Source organism: Ursus arctos, unplaced genomic scaffold, assembly GCF_023065955.2.
Source record: "Ursus arctos isolate Adak ecotype North America unplaced genomic scaffold, UrsArc2.0 scaffold_7, whole genome shotgun sequence".
NCBI lineage: Eukaryota > Metazoa > Chordata > Mammalia > Carnivora > Ursidae > Ursus > Ursus arctos.
Genome location: NW_026623089.1, coordinates 16070114 through 16081762, shown reverse-complemented (window position 1 = coordinate 16081762; position 11649 = coordinate 16070114).

Genomic DNA, 11649 nt, shown 5'->3' with positions numbered 1-11649 from the left:
GAAAAAAAGAGGCTGCAGTGACCAGAGGGAATCCACTGACCAACTAATGGGGCTTCTTTTCCCAAACACAGTATAGTACATATGGGAGAAAGGTCGCTGGGCTCTAAGTGTAGTGAACTGGCTCAGTAAATAGTCTCTTTCCCACTCCTAAGTAGCAGTGAGTCCCAAAGGATGTTGAACTTCCCATATGCGACTTCTAGAAATGGGGTAGAATTTTGGGTGGACGTGGGGAGAGTAGTGCATGGATGTAAGTAAATACATAGATATAGATATATTGTCTGTCTTTGTTCTAATGCATAGTCATCCACAGCATTTTGCTTATCATTAAAAGCGCTTGGGGGAATGGTATTTCCTTTGATGCAAAGTGGTAAATGAAAATGAGGAAAGCAAATGGGATCCCAGTCCCAAGCTTTGCATGGCGCTCAGTTTGTGCCTTAGCACAGATTCCAGCCCCACAGCCCCCATGAAAGCTTGCCTGAGTTTGCCTACTGTGAACTCCCACAGTATCCACCATCTGTAGCCCTCATTTTGCACGGCACATTTGCTGACTCCAAAAAAAAAAAAAAAAAAAAAAGTAATTATTATAACTTTCCCAGGTAGTCTTTCCATTTTTCTCAACTCTCCTACAGGGGCCTAGAGGGCAGATTTGTGTTCATTGTATCCCCAGCATCAAGCTCAGGGCCCTCCCTAGAGGAGGTCTCAAAATAATTTAAACATGCAGAAAGCATCATATACATTGGATATACAGCCCATTCCAGCAAGGACAGAATCCTGCAGTAGGAAATGACAAAGGCAGTGGTTCGATTCAGAAAACACTTGCTATGCAGAAAACACTTGCTCATGTCTTCTGGGGGTCCTGGTTAAAAGTGACTGTAATACAGAAGGAGCTCCTAGTTCCAGAGGTAAGTGCCACTGTGCTAGCCACTTGGCCATCCTCAACGTGAACTGTAGGCACAGATGCAGGGAGTGGAGAGATTCTGAAAAGCCACAGGTCTGGGGGCTTCAAAAGTACAGCCTAGCCATAGGTTATGGAAAGAGAAGGCTTGGTATGCTGAAGTCAGCTATTAGATATGCAGGAAAATGACAGGAATTTTGAGAGCCAGTTGTTAAATCATCGGTACCCTGAAATCGGCTGTGGTGAGAGTTATTTACATCATGGAAACAGGCAAACACCATAAATCAGGCTCCTCCCACCCCACGTCATCGAGGAGAGCTGGTTTACCAGAACACTACTGCGAGCCTCTGACCATCTGTGGACAGGCGAGAGTAATCTTTTTGAGCAAGAGCTTCAAGCCAATGGTGACCTTAACTGGCCTTAATTGCACAAAGCACCAGCCTCTGCCAACAGCAGCATCTGGTCCCAGGAGCAAAGGTTGGACGTTACCTGTAACTGAGACTGTTTGGTGACTGCGGGGTCTTGTCAGTTACATCTGCCCACCAGGCACCACTTACAGTCATAGCTTTTCACACAAAGGACTACACTATGCATATGTATGTATTATGCATTTTGAATTTGTCAATTTCTTTGATTATGGACTCTCAGAGCACTGCATAAGAATTAAATCAAGCATTGCTCCCAGTAGTGGTCCCCCGCTGTGAAAGACACAGAACCAGGAATAACTACAGATGGTCTGAGTATCCGTGCATGACACTTTCTTCTTGGATTTTTGCTGCCTTTCATCTGCACTTCTCTATTTATACTGTTTCCCTGGTTGACCTTATCTAGTCCTGCAGCATTAATACTCTTATACACATCACCCAAATCCAGCAATAATTTCTCCCTTCAGCTCCAGACTCACATCCAGATTCTTCCTTGACATCTCCACCAGGATATTGAGTGGTGGCTCAAAACTTTCAAAAGGTTAAATTGGCTCATGTTACTTCTCTGCTTCCAGTGACTTCTTATCTCATGCCAAATCCAAATCCGTAACACGGTCTGACTGACATCCCCAGTCCATCGCTTCCCTGTCCTCCTCTCTCACTGCTGGTCTCTTTGCTGCCTCTCAAACATGGCAGACAGGCTCCAGCTTGGGAGAACTGGCTATTCCATCTTCCTGGAAAACTCTTCACCAGGTGTCCTCATGATTTCCTCCCTTACCTCCTCCAAGTCTTTACCAAAGGCCCTTTGTTAAAGAGGTCTCCCTTGGCCACCTTATTTTGAATTACAACCTCCCTTTACACTCCCTATCCCCTCCCTTATCACCTCATAACACACTGTGTCTTACTGGCTTCCCTGTTTATTGTTTTTTCCTCCCACGAGAATGTAAGCTGCCAGAGGGCAGGGATTTTAGTCCAGTTTGTTCACTGTTGTATCCCTAAGACTTATTAGCACCATGCTCAGCCAAAATAAGGACTCAGTAAATGCTTGTTGAATGATAAATGAAAACCATGGATTCTGTCCTCAGAGCCCCTCCTCTCTCGGGCTTTGGCTTTGCCTACAGACCCACCATGTCGCTCAGTAGCTCAGAATAAAACCCTGAGCTACCCTCATCTTTTGCATCCAACCCATTGGCAAGTGCTGAAAGCTCTCCCACTTAAATACATCCTGAATCTGACCACCTGCCTCTCCTTGGCAGCCACCATTCTCATCCCAACGGGACAATGGCAATCACTTCCTTCCTGGTCTTCTTGCTGCCGGGCTCGGCCCTCTCCCAAATCCCTCACGCCCACCACCCCTCCACGCGCACACCCCGCCAGAGTGAGCTTTCTAAAACATGACTCCTCAGGGGAAAACCTCCCAAAGGCTTCTCACCACATTTAAAACTAAATCTGGGCTACCGGACCTGGCCACTGATGACTCCTCCTGACTCATCTCTGACATGTTCCCGCCGTTCTCTTCCCTTCAACAGTAGGCGTGAAGTGCCCGCTCTGTGACGGGGCTGTCCCAGGTGTCTGGGACACATCAGGAGACCAAATGGAAAAGTCTGCCCTTGTGCAGCTTCCAGTATACCAATGGGAAGCAAACAGCAAGCAATAAACACGATACTGATTAATAATAGTGCAGAAGAAGGTAATGAGTGCCATGGAAAACAGAAACGAGGGGGACTCGGAAGTGTGAAGTGTGTGTAGGCCGGCGAGAGCAGTAGTAGACAGGTCTGCCCTGAGGAGGCAGGACGGGAGCAACCCTGGTCACCTCGCTATTCTGAGAACAAGCCGGGCTCGGCTTGTATTGTGTCAACTCGGCTAAGCCGGAACTCTCTTTCTTAGAATTCCTCTCCAGGCACAGCTCCAGGTTAGCATGGGCCACAGTCGTGTACGAAACTTGGAAGGCAGAAATGGAGCGGCGGCATCCTTCTGTCCTGCTCGGAAGGCCAACGCTGGGCTCCAGGTGCTGGGGCAGGCCGCCCACGAGGAGGCCTATCTGCTGGCCTGTTTGGTTGGACAGCAGCTGAGCCGTGGCCCCTGCAGTCCCCACAGAATCTCTTCTGTCAGCAACTCCAGCTCCCGCCCAGTGCACACTTAGTCCTGTGACAAAGGGCACCGAGGTCAGAAGCTTGAAGGCAGTGAGAGCCCAGTCAGGTGCCAGCGCCCAGCGTGTCCCTCCTTCCCTCACTCAGAGAACAGCCTCTGGCATTCTCCACAGCCTGCTCTGCGGACTGCCGAGGGAGCACGGCTGCAGAAAGAGCCTCACACCTACTGCAAGTTAGCCAACTCCCATGGCTCTGGGAGGCCAAATCCCTAAATAACTAAATACGTTCTTAAAGGATTTATTATAGGGATAATATATTTTTATTACCTTATTATATCCATAATGGCTAGCTCCTTATCATTTAATCTGTGTTCCTGTGTCACCATATCTTTCCTTTTTTTTTTTTCTTTTTTTTTGAGAAAGAGAATGAGTGGTGGCTGGGGGAGGAAGGGGAGAGGGAGAGAATCCTAAGCAGACTCTGTGCTCAGCGCGGAGCCCAATGCGGCGTTGGATCTCACAACCCTGACATTACGACCTGAGCCGAAATCAAGAGTCGGATGCTTAACTGACTGAGCCACCAGGAGCCCCACCACCCGGTGCAAATCGTAGCTAAATAACTACAATAGAAGTTTCTGCAGTTACTGCGTATCCCCTCCACCTATTTTTTTCTTTTATGGTGTATATTGCTCTCTGAAGTTATTTACTTTTTTAAACATGATTACTTGTTTACCAGGGCCTATCCTTTCCTTGTTCTGTCTTCAGTGCCCAAAACACAGACTGCACATGGTAGGAATTCAAAAAAATAATGACTGAATAAATGTATTTGATGTCTTATTTTTGGTGTCTGTCAACAGATTTCTGAACACCAAAACAAGCTAAATGCCTTCAACTATGTGTTCTGAATGCAAATCTCACAAGGGCTTGATGGGAAACCTTCAGCATTTATACATAAAGTCTATAATTATAAATGAAAAGACAAAGCATTTTATTGATTACATTAGTCAAAATTATTTTGCCAACAAATTTTAAAAGCACAACTAAACCAAAAACAAACCTTTTTTTTTGCATCATGCTATCCATTCCACAAAAAAAAGTCCCCTGTGGTTCATAGAGCTAAATACTAAAATAGTCACAAAGACAATGTTTTCAGTTAATATATTATACTCAAATCTAAGGGGTAAGAGCAACTATTTAATCTTGGTACTACCTTTTTCTTTTTCTTAAATTTCTTTTATTTTTTAATTTATATTCAATTAGCCAACATATAGTACATCATTAGTTTTTGATGTAGTGTTCAATGACTCATTACTTGTGTATAACACCCAGTGCTCATTACATCACGTGCCCTCTACTAAAGCTTTTTTCTAGCAAAAAAACCAAAAAACAACAACAACAACAAAAAACAGAGTTTTAAACATTAAACTAAGAAAAATCTTTAAAATGAATGACTATGTTTTACATTTTAACCACTTTAAACCAAAGATACTTCTGAGTCAAAACTTCTGTTAATTCTGCAATGGAATAGTGGTCCTAATTCTTGCCAATAATCCATCTTAATGGTCATTAATTACTCCTTCAGGACATTAGACTGATGTTTGCTCACTACTTTTGTTTTCTTTACAGTCTCTATTCTTAGCATCCCACCTGGCTGTAGATTTTTGGCACCAAAAGCCCCATTTCAAAGAACTCAGTGCTGGGACACCTGGGTGGCTCACTTGGTTAAGTGTCCACCTTCAGCTCAGGTCATGATCCCAGGGTCCTGGGATCGAGTCCCGCAGTGGGCTCCCTGCTCAGCAAGGAGCCTGCTTCTCCCTCTCCTCGCCTCCCCCCACCTTTGTTCGTACTCTCGCTGTCTCTCTCTCTCTCTCAAATAAATAAATAAAATTAAAAAAAAAAAAAAAAAGCTCAGTGCTTTCTTACTAGGGCCAACCTGGCATAACTTTATTTTCCTCCTCAACATACTGGCATGTTAATTCATGCATTGAGCTAATATCTATTGATCATCTATTGCATTCCAGAGGCTGTTTTGGTTTCAAGGTCATTGTCTTGAAAGAGTTCCTTCCTTTTCTGGCCCATAAATGTTACACCATTGACCTGAAGCAACAGGTCTAGCCCTTCCTTGTTTTCCCATTCTTCCTGAGACCATTTGGGGTGTAACACTTCCTGTGGCCATTCCTACAATTCTCCGCCACGGATTTCTATTTGTCCTTGGTTAAGTGCTCTTCCTTCCCATTTTTGTTCCTGCCCTTTTAAAGTCTGAGAACATCGGAGGATTTCCTGCGCAGCCTCTGGTTTTACTAGCCCCATTCCTTTTTCTTCTGCAGGACGATCGCTTGCAATTGCAGACTCGGAGTGACATTTCTGAGAGCGTCCCAACCCTCCGGAGACATCATTCATTTGAAAATCTCTGACTGGGACATCTGGCCTATCGCTCCTCTGATCTTTGGGAAATCTGCTTCCCTAAAGTCTAGATTGTGTGCTTAACTGCAAAACTTTCCTCATTCTTGGGTATCATGTGCTCAAAAATGGATTCTGGGTCCAGGCAGCCATGGACTTGAATCCTGGCACTCCCACTTATTGGCAATGTCACCTCACCAAGACAAGGAATCTGCTTGTACCAAAGTTTCCTGATCTGTACAGAGGAAGGCTACTCTGAAGACTATGTTTTCCAAAGATGGACACACCAATAAATATATGTGTGCTCCATCCCATAAGCTTTTCTTACAATGTGATGTGGAAACCTCCCTATCTGGGTAGGCAGAATGCTACGCAACTTCTGAGAGTAAGCCATGCAAGGCAACACGGGACAAGGGCTTTTGGAATAGGGTTCCCAGATTTAGCAAGTCAAAGTACAGGACACCCAGCTCAATTTGAATTTCAGAAAAATAACAAATAATTTTTAGTGTCAGTATGTCCCAAATACTGCACAGGACATACTTATGCTAAGAAAGCTTATTTGTTGTTTCTCTGAAATTTGAATTTGAACCGCGAGTCCTATATTTTATATGCGGAGTCCACTGGGGAGCCCAGAACCACCGTGTAAGAAGTTTGGCTATCCGGAAGCTACTAGGTCTTCCAGTTTCTCAGTGTTTGAGCATTCCCAACCCAGGCATCAGACCTGTGTACGAAGAAACCTTTAGGATTATTCCTGCCCTAGCTACAGTCTGCCTGAGAACATGTACATACCCCAAGCCAGAACTCCTAGATGAACACAACAACCCTCAGAACCATAAGGGATGATAATAATAGATGATTGTTACTGGTTTTAAAATTAGGGGGCAATTTGTTACACAGCAATAGATAACTAATACAATTAATTACTTCACTGAACTTTGGCACTGTTTACAGAACATAACATAGTAAGGCCCGTAGCATAGCCCCTGGAACAAATAAAACTCTCCCCCCTTTCCCCCCAGCCCACACATAAGATCATTTATACACATGAGTGATGCCCCATGGTCTTTTTTCTCCAAGATTACTTTTATTTCCACAGAACTAATTTCTCCTTATTAGCAGAACTGGGTCCTGACGGTGTCAGTTGTTTCCCCAAAACATGTTCTCAGATCTCTGGGAGATGAAACTGACGGCAAAGTAAGAAATGTCAGACACTCTATTCTAGCTGTGAGACCCCCCCCAGCAGAAATCTCCACCCTGTTCATCGTGCTCACGGCCCTCTGCCAATTTAGTGATCAGCTATGCCAATCTCTTGATCTATCTGTAATATGGTCCCACAAAACCACTTCTTGTCTTCTCTCTTTTTATCCTCTGAGGTCTTCAACCCCACACCTTCATCAATTTCCATGAAGATGTTCACGAGTTATTATCGCATATTTGATTGTGACAGTTCCTGATGATCCTGTCCGTCCCACGTCCTACAGATTGCTACCTACCCCATCCCACTTCAGTCGGGTCAATGACACATTCCTCTCTTCACATACATTTTGACATGCTGATTATCACTCAAAGCAGAGGCCTAGGATCTTACGGTAGGCTGAATAAGAGCTCCCTACTCACCCAGAGATGTGCATGTTTTAATCCTTGGAAACTTTGAAATGTTACCTTACATGGCAAAAGGGATTTTGCAGGCATGACTAAGTTAAGGACCTTGAGATGGAAGAGATTATATCGAATTATCCAAGTGAGCCCAAAGTAATCACAAGGGTCCTTACAAAAGGGAGGCAGAGAGTCAGAGAGAGATGGAGATGTGTTGATGAAAGCAGAGGTCAGCATGATGCGAGGCCATGAGCCAAGGAATGCGGTGGCCTCTAGAAGCTGGCAAGGTCAGGGAAATGGATTCTCCCTTAGAGCCTCCAGAAGGAATGCAGCTCTGTGGACACCATGATATTAAGCCCACTGAGGCTGACCTTAGACTTCTGACCTTCAGAACCCTAACAAATTTGTGTCGTTTGCAGCCACTGAGTTTGTGGTAGTTTGTTGCAGCGACAGAAAACGAATTCCATGAGTCTCACGAAGTTACCCTTAGGGGGAAGGGGAACTCTCCAGCCCTGTTCAACCAGAAGGAACATTTACATGTTACAAGTGTATTTGTTTATAATTATGACCGCACCTCCTTTCCTAAAGAGTTCAAGATGACACATTAAGAAATAGCCTATTTTTATTTGACCCGAATGAGCTATAGTTTGGGAGGAAAAAAAAAGTACGACAACTTATGTGTGAGGATGGAGTACGTTTAGAAAGAGGAAAAGAAACAGAATTCAATCCCATGTGACTGCACTTGCAGGTCTCTTACATTCAGGATTCAATCTGCCTTTGGTTTATAGTGAGAAAGACACAAGACAATCATTTGTCAGAGACACGGCTAGCTTTCACCAAACGCACGTCCTCTTCTTTCGAGGCAGTAGCTAGACAGCACTTCCCAACCGGCTTGCAGTTGGGCGTGGCCCGGGACTGACACCTAGCCACTGGGACGTGATTGGATGATATATGCCACACCCAAGTTTGTCCTCCCCCAAAGCTTCCAGGCATGTTTTTCTATGTTCTTTGCCCTTCCATTGGCTGGATGCAGATAATCACAATCTTGAAAGCCACGTGTTGGATAAAACCACAAAATGGAAAGAGCCTGGGTCCCTGAATCACTGCTTGGAGGAGGATTACCGACTCATCAGCAACATCTGCTTTGGATTTTGAAGTGAATGACAAATTACCTTCTACTCTTTCGAGCAATTACTCATCTTGGAGTCGTTTACCGTTGCAGCTGGCATTACTTTAGGGTAACATACAAGGCAAATCTCAAACATTTGGGGTCAGCACAGCCTGTTTTGCAGACAGGTACGCCATAGGATCAATGCACCTGTAAGGAGCTGATCGGGGCTTACGTTTCACTACGAACATAGCAGGTTTTATAAACACGCCTTGAAGAATGGTTCTTTGTAGGTTTTCCTGGCTCAGCCCAATTAAAGCCACTGCTGATGCAACAAACCCTTCTCTTGATGCATTACATAACTTGTATTAACAAAAACAGCATGGTTTTAATATTTTCACTGTGGTCTAAATCTGAATGAGGAAATCACTTAATACCCTTGACTTTGTCAAAACACAGATCTCTGGACACAACCCTCTGAACATTCCTTAGTGTCTAAAAGAAATGCCACCCCACAAGTGTATATTTGTCTCTGGACCTACAATGAGGGTGATCAACCACTCCAGTTTGCCTGAAACTGAGGGGATTCCTAAGATGTGAGACTTTGGGTTTAAAACCGGGACAGTCCCAGGAAAACTGGGAAATGTTGGTCGCCCTACAAGATACTATTCTGCTAGAATAGTCTGCATATATGGCTGGAAATCCAGAAGTGAGCAAAGAAAGGGGATTTTTTTTTCCTCCTTCTATCAGGAAGGGCATACTCTCCATTTAGGAAATGCTATGTTTCCTTAAGGCACCACTGACCAGAAAAATCCCAGAGTCTCCAATTCATGCAGTGGTTGTGCCCATGACTCGAAAAGGCCAAGGGCCAAGGCTGAAGTCAAATGGTTGGTCCTGTGTCCTCAGCTTCTCTTGTGTTCTCTCTTGCGCAGCAGGACAGGCAGCGAGAACTGTTCTAAAGCGGAAGCTAAAGCTGCATAGGGAGGGTGGGTGCAGATGCCAGCAGCAGGAACCCTAACAGGAGGCAACAGCTGGGATGGAGGGTGTAGGGGGAGAGTACAGGCCAGGCAGTGCCACCATCTGCTCTTCTGCCCTGGGATTTCTTTGTCGCCCGGCTAACTCACAAACACTTGCCATCGGACTAGCTCACAAGGTGGTTCCTGGGATGCTGGGCATGTCCCATACTCTCTATACTATTAACTACCGCAGATTTTTCTTTGTATTGCCTCACTGTTTAAACTCAAATAATTGTATTTTAAAAGAAAATTGTGTTTCACCAACATAAATGGAAAACCAGTATCCTTTGACAAAAGCATACTCATCACAGAAAATCAAGTACAATGAAAGCAACGCGGTGTTATTCAATTCCTACTTGACAAAATTTCAGATGGAAAGCTCCAAGTCTGAGACCTGCTCTCTCTTGAGGGATATTAATGGAGTTAGAGAATTGCTATAGATGGACTCGTGCCACCCTGAGGCTTTCTCCCTAGTCAACTGAAAGAGAATGGGGGAAGAATACACCATTCCCACTCCGGGAGTTGCTGTTACTTAACCCTGTGTTCTGTATCACCAAAACTCATCTCACAAACAATCATGGCGAATTTGATTTCCCTTTAAATGAATTATCTTAAATGGTCCTCAACACAGCCTGAGATTCCAAATCCTTCTCTCCCTAGTAAGCATATCTTCCCACTGAACAAGATAGGAATCCCACACCTTATCCTCTCTGCTCTGTCCATACCCCAGCTCTCAACTGCCAATCTTGCCTCTTTCATACTTTAGAAAAGAATAGTGATTAGCTGCAATCTCTCCCTGTCCTTTCCTTCATCCTCATTAATGAACAAGTACCCTCTGAATCTCTAATGTTAAGAGAAAGTTCCTATTTCATCCACCTCCAGCCACTTACCCATTTCTGTGCACTTTCTAACATCCGAACTTCTCAAAGGAATTGTCTATACACCCACTGGATCCACCTCCCTTTCGCTCCTAATCTATGGTAATCTAATTCTACTCTTATCTCCCTGTCATTCTACTAAAATTGCCAGGATCAAGACATCCAGCTTTTTCTTCCCTCCCTCCCTCTCATGGCTCCTGTGACTACCATGTTCTTGGCTTGCCTTTTATTCCATCCCTGCATCTTTGGAATCCCTTTCACAAGACCCTTTTCTTCTATTCCGCCTCTCAGTGTCTGCCAGGGCTTGGCCCTCAAGCGCCTTCTTACCTCCCTCCACACTCTCCCACAAGGAGACCTTAGTATTCCCATGGCTGTATCATCCATAGGCTGTAAATGCCTGAAAAATGTCTCTCCAACCAGAGCCACACCTTTGAGCTCAGCTTGGCGTGCAGAGATGCTCACTCACTACCTCAGTTTGGATGTCCTACAAGAATATTAGGCTTCATATTCCAAAATCACCTCATGATTTTCCCTCTTCCTAGTCTTTCTCATTTCACTGAAGGGTTACCACGATCACCAATGATCTGAACCAGAAACCTAGGAGTAATGCTTGATTCATTCCCTCTCTCTCTCTCATCTTTTTCAATTCCACTTCTATGGCTACTCCCAAAATATATCCCCAACTCATCCTCTTCTCTAGATCTACAATGCCACCTCCCTGATCCAAGCCACCATCATCTCTCTTGTGGATTGCTGAATGGCCCTATATTTCCACTACTCCAGAGGTATCTTCTTTAAGCATAGCATATCACATCCTCCCTTGAAACCCATCTGTGGCTTCCTGCTAAACACAGAATGAAACCCAAAATCCTTATACCAAACCTCAGAGCTCTGTAAGATCCAACTCTGCCCACGTCTCCAATTCCATTAAATGTCCTCTTGGTCTCTCTCCCAGTACTTTGAAATTCCCATTGGCTTTCAATAAATGAATGGATTTGAATGAATGAATAAATGAAATGCCAACACTTACAAGAACATAACCTTGATAAAGTAAACCTTTTCAGATAAAAAGTTTGTAGAAGAATTAAAGACTTTTACAGGGAAAAAAATACATATAAAAATAAGAGTGTAGTCTTAGAATTAATGAAAAGTATTTGTTTAAAATTTTCCCAAAGCTACCTGGGTGACACATTTACTTGAAAATTGCTACTAAACTCCTTATTGAAAAAGTATTTACATTGCCCT